Source organism: Ranitomeya imitator, chromosome 1 (assembly GCF_032444005.1).
Source record: "Ranitomeya imitator isolate aRanImi1 chromosome 1, aRanImi1.pri, whole genome shotgun sequence".
NCBI lineage: Eukaryota > Metazoa > Chordata > Amphibia > Anura > Dendrobatidae > Ranitomeya > Ranitomeya imitator.
Window position 1 is genome coordinate 985,214,795 of NC_091282.1, and position 17,204 is coordinate 985,231,998.

Sequence of the window (17,204 nt, forward strand, 5' to 3'; positions counted from 1 at the left end):
TATGGGGTATCAGCGTACTCAGGACAAACTGAACAACAACTTTTCGGGTCCAATTTCTCCTGTTACTCTTGTGAAAATAAAAAATTGTGGGCTAAAAAATAATTTTTGAGGAAAGAAAAATTATTTTTTATTTTCACGGCTCTGCGTTATAAACTTTTATGAAGCACTTGAGGGTTTAAAGTGGTCACCACACATCTAGATTACTTCCTTGGGAGGTCTATTTTCCAAAATGGGGTCACATGTGGGGAAGCTTCAATGTTTAGGCACACAGAGCCTCTCCAAACGCGACATGGTGTCAGCAAACGATTGGAGCTAATTTTTCATTCAAAAAGTCAAATGGCGCTCCTTCCCTTCTGAGCCCTACCGTGTGCCCAAACAGTGGTTTACCCCCACATGTGAGGTATCCGTGTACTGAGGAGAAATTGCCCAACACATTTTAGGATCCATTTTATCCTGTTACCCATGTGAAAATGAAAAAATTGAGGCTAAAAGAAATTTTTTGTGAAAAAAAAGTACTTTTTCATTTTTACGGATCAATTTCTGAAGCATCTGGGGGTTCAACGTGCTCACTATGCATCTAGATAAGTTCCTTGGGGGGTCTAGTTTCCAAAATGGGGTCACTTGTGGGGGAGCTCCAATGTTTAGGCACACATGGGCTCTCCAAACGCCACATGGTGTCCGCTAAAGATTGGAGCCAATTTTTAATTGAAAAAGTCAAATGGCGCTCCTTCCCTTCCGAGCCCTGTCGTGCGCCCAAACAGTGCTTCCCCCGCACATATGGGGTATCGGTGTACTCAGGACAAATTTTACAATAACTTTTGTTGTCCAGTTTCTCTTTTTACCCTTGGGAAAATAAAAAAAATTGTTGCTAAAACATCATTTTTGTGACTAAAAAGTTAAATGTTCATTTTTTCCTTCCATATTGCTTCTGCTGCTGTGAAGCACCTGAAGGGTTAATAAACTTATTGAATGTGGTTTTGAGCACCTTGAGGGGTGCATTTTTTAGAATGGTGTCACTTTTGGGTATTTTCAGCCATATAGACCGCTCAAACTGACTTCAAATGTGAGGTGGTCCCTAAAAAAAATGGTTTTGTAAATTTTGCTGTAAAAATGAGAAATCGCTGGTCAAATTTTAACTCTTATAACTTCCTAGCAAAAAAGAATTTTGGTTCCAAAATTGTGCTGATGTAAAGTAGACATGTGGGTAATGTTATTTATTAACTATTTTGTGTCACATAACTCTCTCGTTTAACAGAATAAAAATAAAAAATTTGAAAATTGCAAAATTTTCAAAATTTTAGCCAAATTTCCATTTTTTTCACAAATAAACGCAAAAATTATCGACCTAAATTTACCACTAGCATGAAGCCCAATATGTCACGAAAAAACAGTCTCAGAACCGCTAGGATTCGTTGAAGCGTTCCTGAGTTATTACCTCCTAAAGGGACACTGGTCAGAATTGCAAAAAACGGCCAGGTCATTAAAGGGAACCTGTCACCCCGAAATTCGCGGGTGAGGTAAGCCCACCGGCATCAGGGGCTTATCTACAGCATTCTGTAATGCTGTAGATAAGCCCCCGATGTTACCTGAAAGAGGAGAAAAAGACGTTAGATTATACTCACCCAGGGGCGGTCCCGCTGCTGGTCAGGTCAAACGGGCGTCTCCGGTCCGCTGCAGCGCCTCCCATCTTCATTACAAGACGTCCTCTTCTGATCTTCAGCCACGGCTCCGGCGCAGGCGTACTTTGCTCTGCCCTGTTGAGGGCAGACAAAGTACTGCAGTGCGCAGGCGCCGGGCCTCTGACCTTTCCGGCACCTGCACACTGCAGTACTATCCTCTGCCCTCAACAGGGCAGAGCAAAGTACGCCTGCGCCGGAGCCGTGGCTGAAGATCAGAAGAGGACGTCTTGTAATGAAGATGAAAGGCGCCGCAGCGGACCGGAGACGCCCGTTTGACCTGACCAGCAGCGGGACCTCCCCTGGGTGAGTTTAATATAACGTCTTTTTCTCCTCTTTCAGGTAACATCGGGGGCTTATCTACAGCATTACAGAATGCTGTAGATAAGCCCCTGATGCCGGTGGGCTTACCTCACCCGCGATTTTCAGGGTGACAGGTTCCCTTTAAGATCAAAATAGGCTGGGTCATGAAGGGGTTAAAATAGAGGAGCAAGAGAAACCAACTACAAACTAAAATGTACAAGGCATGGGAAAGAAACAAGAACAATTGGAGCTGCTAACACAGGAAGAGAGATATGATGTCACTAGATGATGGCCTGATTCTAACGCATCAGGTATTCTAGATTATGCATGTCCACGCGGTATATTGCCCAGCCACGTAGTATATTGCCCAGCCACGTAGTATATTGCACAGCGACGAAGTATACAGCACAGAGCCATGTAGTATACAGACTTTAAATAAGAAATAAACATATACTCACCCTTTGTTCAAGTCCTGGCCCTGTGTGCGGTGCATGCGACAGCTTCCGGTCCCAGGGTTGGTATGGGTGCAGGACCTGTGATGACAGCGCGGTCACATGACCGTGATGTCATGGCTGGTCTTTCTCGCAGGACCTTTGATGACGTCGCGGTTACTTGACCGTGACGTCATGGCAGGTCCTTGTCGCATACCATCCTTGCCACCGGAACCTGCCGCTTGCATGGAGGGCGCCGGAATGTGAGTATATGATGATTTTTTTTTTTTTTTAATTATTTTTTACATTAGATCTTTTTACTATTGAGGCTGCATAGGCAGCCTCAATAGTAAAAAAGTTGGTCACACAGGGTTAATAGCAGCGTTAATAGAGTGCGTTACACCGTTGCATAACGCGGTCCATTATCGCTGCCATTAACCCTGTGTGAGGGCTGACTGGAGGGGAGTACAGAGCAGGCACTGACTGCGGGGAGGAAGGAGCGGCCATGTTGCCGCCGGACTGTGCCCGTCGCTGATTGGTCGTGGCAATGGTCATGGGTGTTTTGCCATGACCAATCAGCGTCTTGGATTCCATGACAGACAGAGGCCGCGACCAATGAATATCCGTGACAGAAAGAAAGACAGATAGAAGGACAGAAAGACGGAAGTGACCCTTAGACAATTATATAGTAGATAGGCATCACTGAAACTTTGTGGGATGATACACATGATTGGATTACAAACCATGAAGGCTAAAACTTCTTTATTAGAAACATGATTAACAAGAGATGAGGAGGTGTTGCATTGTATGTTATAAAATCGTATATCTTCACAGAGATTCGAGCTTCAGAGAATAGTAGCTCTGCAGAAACTGTTTGGGTAAGAAAGCAAGGAGAGAAGAACAGAACTACACTATTGTAGGTTTTTACTATAGGCTACCTGGACAGACTGAATATAAAAAAGTGATCATGAGAGCTGTAACTATCCAGATATGTTCAGAATCTCTCTCATCCAAAAGTAAAGGGAACAGAAAATTCTTCTCTTGCTGACAACTTTATCTTTCAAAAGGTAGAAGAGAGAACAAAAAGATCTGCAATATTGGACCTAATTCTTACCAACAGGGAGGGTTGAGGAAGTAAAGGTTGCCAGGAATTTAGAAGGCAGCAATATTGATATCCTTGAATTTCGGATTACAAGAGGAGAAAAACCAGTGAGCACTCAAACTTTTCTGGTTGGACATCAGAAAGCCACTCCGAAAAAGGACTCAGAGAAAGGTTAAGAAAGGTACAATGGCTGGATGTTCTAAAGGACAGAAATGTCCAAGAGGGAAGGAAGATTTTGCTAAATAAAATTCTCACTGCATAACCAGTAACAATCCCACAAAGATGGAAGAATTGTAAGCATTTACAGAGACCAGGATGGATGAACGCAGAACTTAAACACTTTTTAAAAATGAAATGTACCGTATATATACAAGTATCAGCCGAGATTTTCAGCCCATTTTTTTTAGGCTGAAAGTGTCCCTCTCTTCTTATACTCGGTTATTGTCCCAGTGGGTCAGCAGGGGAGGGGGAGCGGCAGGAGTGGAGGCTGTCACGTCATACTCACCCCCCTCCCCGGGCGGTCTCTGCTTCTCAGGTGATCTCGGCACCGGCAACTCTTCTTTTTTTCAGCGGTCACGTGGTACCGCTCATTAAAGTAATGAAAATGGACCCGACTCTATTCCCATAGGCATGGAGTGCATACTCATTACTTTAATGAGCGGTACCATGTGACCGCTGAACACAGGAACAAGCTGCCTGCGCCAGAGACCATCTGAGAAGCAGAGACTGCACCAGAAGGGTGAGTATGATGAGGAGGGTGAGCCATGCGATATTCACCTGTCCCCGTTCCACCGTCTTGCTGTCTTCTGCATCCTCTGGCTGTGACGTTCAGGTCAGAGGGCACGGTGAAGTGTTTAGTGTGCACCCTCTGCCTGGACAGTCACTGCAGAGACCCGGAAGACACAGTGGCGCACGGCGGTGGAAAAGGGGACAGGTGAATATCACAAGTGCCAGTGTCCTGAGCCAGAGGCGACTCCCACACCTGGCCCCCATAGCGCGCTGGTGTCCCCGCCTGCTCAGGACACTGGCACCCAACGACGAGAGGCGAGTATGTCTTTTTTGGTTTTTTTTGTAATCACAGCAGCATATGGGGCATATTATTCTATGGAGCATCTTATGGGGCCATCAACCTTTATGACCTTTTATATGAGGCATATTATTCTATGGAGCATTTTATGGGGTAATGAACCTTTATGGAGCATCTTATAGGGCCATCAACCTCTATGGAATATTAGAAGGGACATATTATTCTATGGAGCATCTTATGGGGCTATCAGCCTTTATGGAGCATCATATGGGGCCATCAACCTTTATGGAACATAAGATGGGGCATATTATTCTGTAGAGCCTCTTATGGGGCCATCAACCTCTATGGAGCATTATATGGGACCATCAACCTTTATGGAACATTAGATGGGGCATATTATTCTATGGAGCTTCTTATGGGGCCATCAAGCTTTATGGAGCTTTATATGAGGCATATTATTCTATGGAGCATCTTATGGGGCTATCAGCCTTTATGGAGCATCATATGGGGCCATCAACCTTTATGGAACATAAGATGGGGCATATTATTCTGTGGAGCCTCTTATGGGGCCATCAACCTCTATGGAGCATTATATGGGGCCATTAACCTTTATGGAACATTATATGGAACATATTATTCTATGGAGCTTATTATGGGGCCATCATTATCTTTTGTGCAGCATTATATGGGGCATATTTTTTGTATGGAGTATCTTATGGGGCCATCATTATTCTTTATGGAGCATTATATGGGGCATATTTTGTATGGAACATCTTATGGGGCCTGTCATGAACTGTATGGAACATTATATGGGGCTCCTGATTCAATATGCATGTTCACAAACATTTAACCTACTGATGTCTCAGTTAATTTTACTTTTATTCATACTTGAGTAATACGGTATATTAAATTGAGAGAGGGGGGCATAATTAAAGAAGAATATAATGCTGTCTACAGGAATGCAGGGTAAGCGTTAGAAGAGCTAAAGCCAGTAATGAATTGAGGCTTTCAAAGGAGACCAAAAGCAATAAGAAAGGATTTTGGGAGTATGTCAAAAGCAAAAGAAAAGTCAGAGATGCTATAGGAGTTTTACAGAATGAAAAGGGTGAAGTGGTCAAAAATTATGTTGAGAATGCCAAACTTTTAAATTCCTATTTTGCATTTGTGTTTTCTAAGAAAGCAATTGTAACATCAGTTGATCTTCATGGTGCTATCGAAGGAGTAAAATAATCCACACTATCTCTATAAATTGAGAGATGTTGAGGGAAAACTTGGCTAGCTTTGCTTTGCTGAAGTCGGATATACTATATCTACAGCATTTCTCTGATTCACTCAGTCAGTGATTCCATCATAGAAGGAAATTAGATTAGTCTGGCATGAGTTGATTACTGCAAACCCAAGCCGTCTCTGGTTAATTACTGTATTCTTATCCAAGTACGTATGTACATGCTGTTTAATAATTTGGTCAAACATCTTTCCTGGTATAGAAGTAAGGCTCACTGGCCGGTAATTTCCTGGCTCCATTTTCTTTCCTTTTCTGAAGCTAGGGACAACATTTGCCATTCTCCAATCTTCTGGAGCTACTCCTGTTCTCCAGGATTTTTCAAAGATTCTGGCTAGTGGTTCTGCAATTTCCTCTGCTAACTCTTTCAGTACCCTAAGATGTAATTCATCAGTACAAGCAGATTTAAAGCCAAATTAGGAGGGATAGCTAACAGGAGAGAAGAAAGAGGATTCAGAAGGATCTAGATAAACTTGAACAATGGGAGAAATGCAAGATTCTACATCTGGGAACGAAAAATGAAAATGAAATCTAAAGTATAGGGGGAATAGAAGAACTACGGCACTTGTGAAAAATATTTGGATATACTAATACATCACAGACTGCACGAGTCAACAGTGTGATGCAGCAGCAAAAAAGGCAAACACAGTTCTAGGATGTGTGACGAGAAGCATAGACTAGATCACGTGAAGTAATTATCCCCCTCTACTCCTCCGTAGTCATGCCTCATGTGGAATACTGTGTCCAGTTCTGTGCACCACATTTTAAAAAAAGGCATTGAAAAATTGGAGCAAGTTCAGAGAAGAGCGACCAGAATGGTTAGCTGACTGCAAAGGATGTCCTACACGGAACGGTTAAAGGATCTTTTAGCTTGCAAAAAAGAAGGCTAAGAGGAGACTTAATAGCTGTCTACAAATATCTGTCTACAAATATTATCTGAAGGGATGTCACAGTGTAGAAGGATCAGAGAAACAATGAAATGAAACTGAGGAAGATAAAGATTAGATATTAGAAGAAACTTTTTCACAGTGAGGGTGATCAATGAGTGGAGCAAGCTGCGACGAGAGGTGATGAGTTCTCCTTCAATGGAAGTCTTCAGAGGCTGGACAGACATCTGTCTGGGATGATTTAGTGAATCCTGCATTGAGCAGGGGGTTGGACCAGATGACCCCAGAGGTCCCTTCCCATTCTAATATTCTTTGAATTGTTTTTTTTTATTTTTGTATTTTATTCCTTTCTTCTTGCGGTATAAGTGATTAAACGACTTTATTCAGCGATACCAGATTTATATCTGTTTTTGTTTGTTTGTGTGCTGTCATAGACTAAAAGGCGCTTTTTATTGCAAAAAGGTGTTTTTGCATCACCATATTTTGAGAGCTACAATTTTTCTATATTTTTGCTGACAGTCATGTGAGGGCTTGTATTTTGCTGGACGAGTTGAAGTTTTTATTGGGGTCTTTTTTTGGAACGTAATACTGCTTTCTAGTTTGATTTTTGGGAGGCAGAATGAACAAAATCAATCAATTCACTATTTTTTTTTATGCTGTCTACCATGTTGCAAAAGTGATAAGGCAGCTTTATTCTTCAGGTCAGTGCGATTACAGCTATGAAACATTTATATAGATTTTTTTTTTTTTGGGGGGGGGGGGGGGGGTGTGGCTCTTTTACCCAATAAGCTATTTTATACAAAAAAAAATTGTTTTGACATTTCTATATTCAGATTGTTGTAACATTTTTAATTCTCTGTTGACTAAGCTGTATGGCGGCTTATTTTTTTCGTGACAAGAGACATTTACCATTTATTTTTCCATTCAAATTTTTAATCGTGTTATCTTCTACTTTTTGTGTCACAAAAAAGTTTTTTATACCTTTTTTATTTAATTTTTTTTACAGTGTTCACTGTTTAACTAGTGACTGTTTTAGGTTGTGTGCACACGTAGCAGATTTTTCACGTTTTTTCCGCGGTTTTTCGCTATAAAAACACTATAAAACCACGAAAATAACACTATTTAATAGAATGCAATCCGCATTTTTTGTGCACATGCTGCGTTGTTTTCCTGAGCGGAATCACGTTCAAGAAAAAAACGCAGCATGGTCATTAAATTTTCGGAATCGCGGGGATTCCGCACACATAGGAATGCATTGATCTGCTTACTTCCCGCATGGGGCTATGCCCACCATGCGAGAAGTAAGCAGATCATGTGCGGTTGGTACCCAGGGTGGAGGAGAGGAGACTTTCCTCCACGGACTGGGCACCATATAATTGTTAAAAAAAAAAAAAGAATTAAAATAAAAAATAGTGATCTACTCACCTTCTGATGGCCCCCTGAGTCTTCCCGCCTCTCAGCGGTGCACACGGCTGCTTCCATTCCCATGGATGCTTTGTGTAAAGGACCTACGATGACGTCACGGTCACGTGACCGTGACGTCATCGCAGGTCCTGCACACAAAGCATCTATAGGAACGGAAGCCGCTGCATACACCGCTGAGGAGATCGGCTGCCTTCGGAAGGTGAGAATAACCATTTTTTTTTTTTTTTTTTTAAATTATTTTTAACATATCTTTTTACTATTGATGCTGAATAGGCAGCATCAATAGTAAAAAGTTGGTCACACGTGTCAAACACTATGTTTGACAAGTGTGACCAACCTGTCAATCAGTTTTCCAAGCGATGCTACAGATTGCTTGGAAAACGCTAATTATTAGCAGGAATATGCATGCCAATTCCGCGTGCGATATACCCGCGGCAGGAGTTGCAGAATTGCCGCGGAAATTTCCACGGCAATTCTGCAACGTGTGCACTTAGCCTTATAGGTTGGGTTGTTCCAGATGTGGCAATACCAAATGTGTACATTTTTTATTTTTCATAAATATGTATTTATTGGTATATATTTTTTCATTTTATTTGTGTGTTTTTTTGTACTATTTGCACCATCTTTTTTTCTTTTTAACCTAGTACCTCTATGGAACTTTAACTTTTTTCATCTATATCGCAAGTATAATGCATTGCAATGCATTTATACCTGTCATTGCTGCACTGACACAAAACTCTTAGACCATGCTCTGAGCATTGTCTAACAGGCTTTCCATAGTTCGGTGACCCGGATGGCAATGATCGGGCCCTTGCAATGATGTCTCCTAAATTCTGCGATTGATATTAATCACAGCATTTAGGGGGTTAAAATGCCCAGGGCACTGCTCCTGGTAGTGACAGCCTGGTCTCTGCTTTAACTTAAAGTGAGCTCTCTGCTGCTATCACATGGGCACCCTGCATGATCACTATGATGCACCCATACATCAAATATCGGGTACCACTTCCCATCTATGACGTATGGTTACTTCAAAGGTCATTAAGGGGTTAATGACCATGTCTGATCCTCAAAATAAATGAGAATGACATGCTCTTTGTCTCACAGACCAGAAACACGGATCTGTTTATAAAATTTGTGTTTATGTATCAGTGAAACTCTATGGATCTGTTTAATCAAAGTGTTTGCACCAGTAAAAACATTAAACATGAAGCTGCACAAAGCTAAATTCATTTTCACATAGTCTGATAGCTACTCCAAAATGGGCACAGTTTTTCAGGTGCCAAGACTAAAGGTACCGTCACACTAAACGATATAGCTAGCGATCCGTGACGTTGCAGCGTCCTGGCTAGCGATATCGTTCAGTTTGACACGCAGCAGCGATCAGGATCCTGCTGTGATGTCGTTGGTCGCTGCAGAAAGTCCAGAACTTTATTTCGTCGCTGGACTTCCTGCTGACATCGCTGAATCGGCGTGTGTGACACCGATTCAGCGATGTCTTCGCTGGTAACCAGGGTAAACATCGGGTTACTAAGCGCAGGGCCGCGCTTAGTAACCCGATGTTTACCCTGGTTACCAGCGTAAAAGTAAAAAAAAACCAAACACTTCATACTTACATTCCGCTGTCTGTCCCCGGCGCTCTGCTTCTCTGCCCTGTGTAAGCACAGCGGCCGGAAAGCAGAGCGGTGACGTCACCGCTCTGCTTTCCGGCCGCTGTGCTCACAGTCAGTGCAGGAGAGCACAGCGCCGGAGGACAGACAGCGGAATTTAAGTATGAAGCGTTTGTTTTTTTTACTTTTAGGATGGTAACCAGGGTAAACATCGGGTTACTAAGCGCGGCCCTGCGCTTAGTAACCCGATGTTTACCCTGGTTACCGGGGACCTCGGGATCGTTGGTCGCTGGAGAGCGGTCTGTGTGACAGCTCTCCAGCGACCAAACAGCGACGCTGCAGCGATCCGGATCGTTGTCGGTATCGCTGCAGCGTCGCTTAGTGTGACGATACCTTTACCCTTCAAATTTTTGACAAGTTTCTTACACTAGAAATGTTACTCCAGTACCTGACTGGAGTAAAATTTCTGGCAATGCACATGGAAGAAATTGATAAGATGTGCCAAATTCATTAAATGGAGTGGCATACGAAACACCATTCTTAATGAATCCGAGCCTATGGATTAGTGTGCTTTTCCAGAAAAAAACAGATATCATTTAGATATGTCACTCATATTTGTGAATATAGCCTTAAAGGGAACCTGTCACCCCCAAAATCGAAGATGAGCTAAGCCCACCAGCATCAGGGGCTTATCTACAGCATTCTGGAATGCTGTAGATAAGCCCCCGATGTATCCTGAAAGATTTTGGGGATGACAGGTTCCCTTTAATCAGAAAGTTGCCTATGGATTTAGTATCCTGTGACTAAGGTTTTCATGAAGCTAGACAACCCTGTAGCTAAGAAGGAAATAGCTTTTACATGGACCCTTGGACAGGAAATATGCAGAGGCACAGAGTTTATTTTCAAAGTCAAAGTCCAGGCTGTCTTACTTCACATATTCCTCATCAAAAAGTTAATGAGCAATCTGATTTGTGCTTGTTTAGTGAAAGATGTCCTCTGCTCTGACTTCTAATATATCGTGGATGCTTTCCTGAAACGGAAAGTACTTGCAAGCAGCATAATACAAAGAATAGCTGGTTTACCCAGAATCCCTTGCAGTAGGCGGAGCTATGCAAATCATCTCTTTCTAATATATCGTCATTCAGAGGCTGCTTAGCATTCCATGCTTCAGTGAAAAGAGACAGGATTACAAGCCCCAGCTTCCTGCCCTTCTATCTACACTGGATCACCATGTCAAAAACATCCTGCTTACACTGTGATTCTCTTGCTTTATGGCCGATGAAAACCACTTGGATATCAACGAGCAAACTTTCCAGACCTCCTGTCAAAAATGTAAATTACAAAAGGGAACACAGGAGCAAACTCTGTTCTCAGATTTACAGTTCTGTATGTTCCTGTCAGGCTAACTTTAAACAATAGCCGATCAAACAATACTGTGTGTGTGTATATATGTACAGTATATATAGTGTGTATAAATAGTGGTTGTAGGGTCTACCTACCATGTTGATGCAAGTGCTCTATTGGCATCTTCTAGCATACTGTCTGGTGGTGTTTCTTTGCTGATCCTTGGCAGTCGATCTCTGGTATTGATGGTATTTAGTTTATCTGAGATCTTCTGTTTCAGATCAGCTGCAGTGCTCTCTCATTGCAGGATTGGATCAGGATTTTCAGGGGGTTGCAGATGTTGTTCTTCCATCTCACCTTGTGATAATAACTTTCTCTTTATGACATTGAAACTTTGGGTGACTAGTTGTTTCTCAGTCAGTGGACATGCAGGTCTTGTATCCACCCAGAATTTCCTCATACGCTTCATATATCCTCTCTCATTTGATCTGCTGGTATAGTAGCATTTAATGAGATCCAGGTTCTCTTGCCTTATCCATGTATGGTTTGTTCCAGTAGCCCATTTATCATCAGATTAGGGCAGCACGGTGGCTCAGTGGTTAGCATTGCAGCCTTGCAGCGCTGGAGTCCTTGGTTCTAATCCCACCCAGGACAACATCTGCAAAGAGTTTGTATGTTCTCTCCGTGTTTGCGTGGGTTTCCTCCGGGTACTCCGGTTTCCTCCCACATTCCAAAGACATACTGATAGGGAATTTAGATTGTGAGCCCCATTGGGGACAGTGATGATAATGTGTGCAAACTGTAAAGCGCTGCGAAATATGTTAGCGCTATATAAAAATAAAGATTATTATTATTATCAGATTGTCATGGTTTATTGACATCTGACGCAGACCTTGTTAATCCGGGTGACGTCCGAGCCGGCATGACTCTTTTTCGCGACACTCATGTTTATTGTGTTGGTAGCCTTGCCCAAGGACCACTACTGGTATACAGTGGGGCAAAAAAGTATTTAGTCAGTCAGCAATAGTGCAAGTTCCACCACTTAAAAAGATGAGAGGCGTCTGTAATTTACATCATAGGTAGACCTCAACTATGGGAGACAAACTGAGAAAAAAAAATCCAGAAAATCACATTGTCTGTTTTTTTATCATTTTTTTTGCATATTATGGTGGAAAATAAGTATTTGGTCAGAAACAAACAATCAAGATTTCTGGCTCTCACAGACCTGTAACTTCTTCTTTAAGAGTCTCCTCTTTCCTCCACTCATTACCTGTAGTAATGGCACCTGTTTAAACTTGTTATCAGTATAAAAAGACACCTGTGCACACCCTCAAACAGTCTGACTCCAAACTCCACTATGGTGAAGACCAAAGAGCTGTCAAAGGACACCAGAAACAAAATTGTAGCCCTGCACCAGGCTGGGAAGACTGAATCTGCAATAGCCAACCAGCTTGGAGTAAAGAAATCAACAGTGGGAGCAATAATTAGAAAATGGAAGACATACAAGACCACTGATAATCTCCCTCGATCTGGGGCTCCACGCAAAATCCCACCCCGTGGGGTCAGAATGATCACAAGAACGGTGAGCAAAAATCCCAGAACCACGCGGGGGGACCTAGTGAATGAACTGCAGAGAGCTGGGACCAATGTAACAAGGCCTACCATAAGTAACACACTACGCCACTATGGACTCAGATCCTGCAGTGCCAGACGTGTCCCACTGCTTAAGCCAGTACATGTCCGGGCCCGTCTGAAGTTTGCTAGAGAGCATTTGGATGATCCAGAGGAGTTTTGGGAGAATGTCCTATGGTCTGATGAAACCAAACTGGAACTGTTTGGTAGAAACACAACTTGTCGTGTTTGGAGGAAAAAGAATACTGAGTTGCATCCATCAAACACCATACCTACTGTAATGCATGGTGGTGGAAACATCATGCTTTGGGGCTGTTTCTCTGCAAAGGGGCCAGGACGACTGATCCGGGTACATGAAAGAATGAATGGGGCCATGTATCGTGAGATTTTGAGTGCAAACCTCCTTCCATCAGCAGGGGCATTGAAGATGAAACGTGGCTGGGTCTTTCAACATGACAATGATCCATAGCACACCGCCAGGGCAATGAAGGAGTGGCTTCGTAAGAAGCATTTCAAGGTCCTGGAGTGGCCTAGCCAGTCTCCAGATCTCAACCCTATAGAAAACCTTTGGAGGGAGTTGAAAGTCCGTGTTGCCAAGCGAAAAGCCAAAAACATCACTGCTCTAGAGGAGATCTGCATGGAGGAATGGGCCAACATACCAACAACAGTGTGTGGCAACCTTGTGAAGACTTACAGAAAACGTTTGACCTCTGTCATTGCCAACAAAGGATATATTACAAAGTATTGAGATGAAATTTTGTTTCTGACCAAATACTTATTTTCCACCATAATATGCAAAAAAATTATAAAAAAACAGACAATGTGATTTTCTGGATTTTTTTTTCTCAGTTTGTCTCCCATAGTTGAGGTCTACCTATGATGTAAATTACAGACGCCTCTCATCTTTTTAAGTGGTGGAACTTGCACTATTGCTGACTGACTAAATACTTTTTTGCCCCACTGTATTACTTCCAACAGGGCAGAGTCGGGATTCAAACCCCAGTCTCCCACATTGGTGGTTGTGCACTTTAACCACTATGCTATAGCAGCCACCTAAGGTATGCATTATAGTGTTAAGAACCTTGTTGCTTAATTTAGTTTCTTGTTCTGCAGGGCAGAGTCGGGAATCATGTGAACCAGTACATGAATCCAGTTCAGAAGTCATTGGGACCAGCACCAGAGGCTCTAAGCACCAGCTCCTAGTAGATAGAGCAGCCACTCAAGATCCGGACAGACCAATCTCGGCACAGCCTAGATTGACTACAGGAAAGCCCATGATTCAATGCCACACACATGGATCTGTGCATGCTTGGCTCTCTAAAATGTCAACAGGACCTTCCTCAGAAACTCAATGGGGCTATGGAGAACAACATTGGAAGTCAACTCAAGACAACTAGATCAAATAATGTAGGCACTACTAAAGAGTGGTGCTCAAGTAGGTGCCAAACCGTAATAAATTTAAGATAAACTTGGCACACACAAATTGTTAATGCGGTGAAAAAAATTTTATGAGGTAGAGTACATACTGTATGTACTCTACCTCATTAAATTTTTTTCACCGCATTAACAATTTGTGTGTGCCAAGTTTATCTTAAACTCAAGACAACTGGCCCAAGTGACCATCAAATGCGACATATACCAAGGTGATGCAATGTCCTCATTGCTGTTCTGCATAGGATTGAACCCCCTCAGTCAGATAATTGCAGAGTATGGCTATGGCAACCGTGAAGGCACCATCGACACATCAATTCACTGATCCACCTGACAAGGGTTTACAGCGAAGTCACCGGGAAGTCCTTTGGACTGGAGAAGTGCGGCCGGTTGGTAATAAAGAGAGACAAGGTAGTTGAGACTGATGGAGTAGAATTACCAGCAGGGCACATAGCAGATGTACAGACTTGCTACAAGTACCTCGGCATCCCACAGGGATACGGTAACCATGATGAGGAGGCAAGGAAAGCAGCAACATCCAAATATCATCAGAGGGTAAGACAGGTCCTGAAGAGCCAGCTCAATGGGAAGAATAAAATCCGTGCCATCAATGCATATGCCCCGCCAGTTATCAGATACCCTGCTGGCATAGTGTGCTGGCCATAAGAAGAGGTGAAAGACACGAAAGCTCCTCACAATACATGGAGGTCTACACCCTAAGTCTATAAGTTACAAGTGACTGGCACACTCCAGAAGTGTTGTGATGCAAAATGGGGGTTTATTTTACATACAGTAATCACAAACGTTTCGGTTGATACTGGACCTTCATCAGTGTGCTAATTAGCCAGTATGCTTGAAGGAGCCCCAAAAGATAAATATAGATTGCATCAATAGAACGGCCTGAAGATATATGGGCCACAGGTAGTGGAAAATGTCCGCCCACTGTAACAGGAAACACGCGGTGTCCACTGCAAGTGTAGACTACAAGGTAGTGCGCACTGTCCGCCCACTGTAACAGGAGACACGCGGTATCCACCGCAAGTGTAGTCTACACTGTATGTAAAATAAACCCCCATTTTGCATCACAACACTTCTGGAGTGTGCCAGTAACTTGTTACTTATACACTAAGGTTTGGGACCCTATGACCGTGCACCTCCTCCTTCAGGCTGTGCTGAACATTTTCTATACTACACCCTAAGTCTAACACCCAAAGATAGTATACGAACAGAAATGAGGGTGGTCAGGGCTTGATAAGCTTCCAAGCCACCATCACAGATGAAGCAGAGTATCCAGGAATACATCAGAAAAATAGCACCAAAAGACGAGATGCTGAGAGAAAGCCTAAGGCAGCAACAACAGCAGGTCTGGAAGGTAGAACAGGAACATGGCAAGACAAGCCGCTGCATGGGATATGCCATTGATAGATTATGGCTGACATGGAGAAATCCTACCAATGGCTGGAGAAAGCTGGACTCCGAGACAGCACAGAGGCACTAATCATAGCGGCACAAGAGCAAGCACTAAGTACTAGATCCATAGAAGCAGGAATTTACCACACAAGACAAGACCCAAGGTGCAGAATATGCAAAGAAACCGCAGAAACCATCCAACACACAGTGGCAGGATGCAAAATGCAAGCAAGAACCGCATATACCGAACGCCACAACCGAGTAGAGGGAATTGTATACAGGAACATCGGCACAGCATATGGGCTAAGTCACCCTATGTCCAGGTGGGAGACCACAGAAAAAGTGATGGAGAATGAATGGACTAAAATTCTGTGGGACTTCAAGATCCAGATGGATGAGCAAGTGTTGGCTAACCTACCAGACATTATGATAGTAGACTATGATCAGAAGACAGCAATGATAAGAGATGTGGCAGTGCCAAGTGACAGCAACATCAGAAAGAAGGAATATGAGAAGCTGGAGAAATACCAGGGCCTCAAAGGAGAACTGGAGAAGATGTGGGAGGTGAAGGCAACAGTGATTTTAGTGGTGATTGGAGAAGTGACCCCTAAGAAGGGGAGCAACATCTGAACTCTGTCCAGAAAAGCGCAATGCTGTGAACAACTAAAATCTTACGCAGAACCTTAAAACTCCCTGGCCTCTGGAAGAGGACCCAAGAATGAGAAAGGACAACAAAGACCACCCCCATGGGGGGAGAAGGAAGTTTCTTATTGCTTTTATGCAGAACCTTATATTTTAGTTGGAACAGAATGTAGTCCTTGTGCTGGAAGTTATTGCCTATTTCTTAAAATGGGTACATCATCTTTAAGTAATGATGTGCTTCAGCATTTCATGGTCATATTCAGCTGCCACATCATTGGCTTTGTCTGCAGGGATAATGGTGTATATCACTGAGCCTATCCTCTAAAATATCAAAATTAATAACAGTTCAGACTGATACTTGTGGCTTTATTCATTTACCCCTCGCTCTATGTACTTGTTATTTTTTATTTTCCCATCTTTGTCCCACCCCCCATGCTTATGTTGTATTCTATTATCTTGCAGTACACTTAGCCCGTTCACTAAACATATAGCAGCAATGACTCCAGATCGCTCACTGGACTGTCTCCAGTTGAGTAAAGTCAAGTCCATTCTGGGTCTCCTCTATAGTTGATTGGAAATACCGTAATACCGTCCATCTACAACTAGTCATTGAGGCAGAGGTACTAAGATTCACCAATGCTCTAGAATTCTAATACAGTATCACCCTCTCCCCCACATCCCCGAGACTTGATGTTCATGACTTACAACAGATTTATGATCTTTTTCAAACTTTTCCCACCTCTCTAAAAAGAAAAAAAATAAGTGTCTTGACTTGGAGGAAAGGTGGTGTGACTTATTGGGAATGGGTGTAGCTTACTGGGAACCTGTCACGACTGATACAGCTATTAACCTGCAAAAAAATTATTCCAACGTCAATTGACCAAGACATAGTATAAGTGTAGTCAAATGTATCATCCAAAGTAAGCCACTAGCAGAAATTTGTCGCATCTAATCTTATTTTAAGCTGTCTAAATTTAACGCGGTATAAATAAATGTGCCCTACTG

At 42.8% G+C, this 17,204-nt stretch overlaps 1 protein-coding gene and 1 long non-coding RNA gene across 2 annotated transcripts in view; one reads left to right on the forward strand and one right to left on the reverse strand.

Annotated features, from left to right (window-relative positions):
- Positions 1-11,598, reverse strand: part of LOC138656724 (uncharacterized) — a 52,728-nt gene extending 41,130 nt beyond the window's left edge. The window contains exon 1 of the long non-coding RNA XR_011316961.1: positions 11,240-11,598. This is a non-coding gene — a long non-coding RNA (uncharacterized lncRNA). The remainder of the gene's footprint in view (positions 1-11,239) is intronic.
- Positions 1-17,204, forward strand: part of AFG2A (AFG2 AAA ATPase homolog A) — a 725,380-nt gene that overhangs the window by 207,823 nt on the left and 500,353 nt on the right. The gene's annotated exons all lie outside the window — the stretch shown is intronic.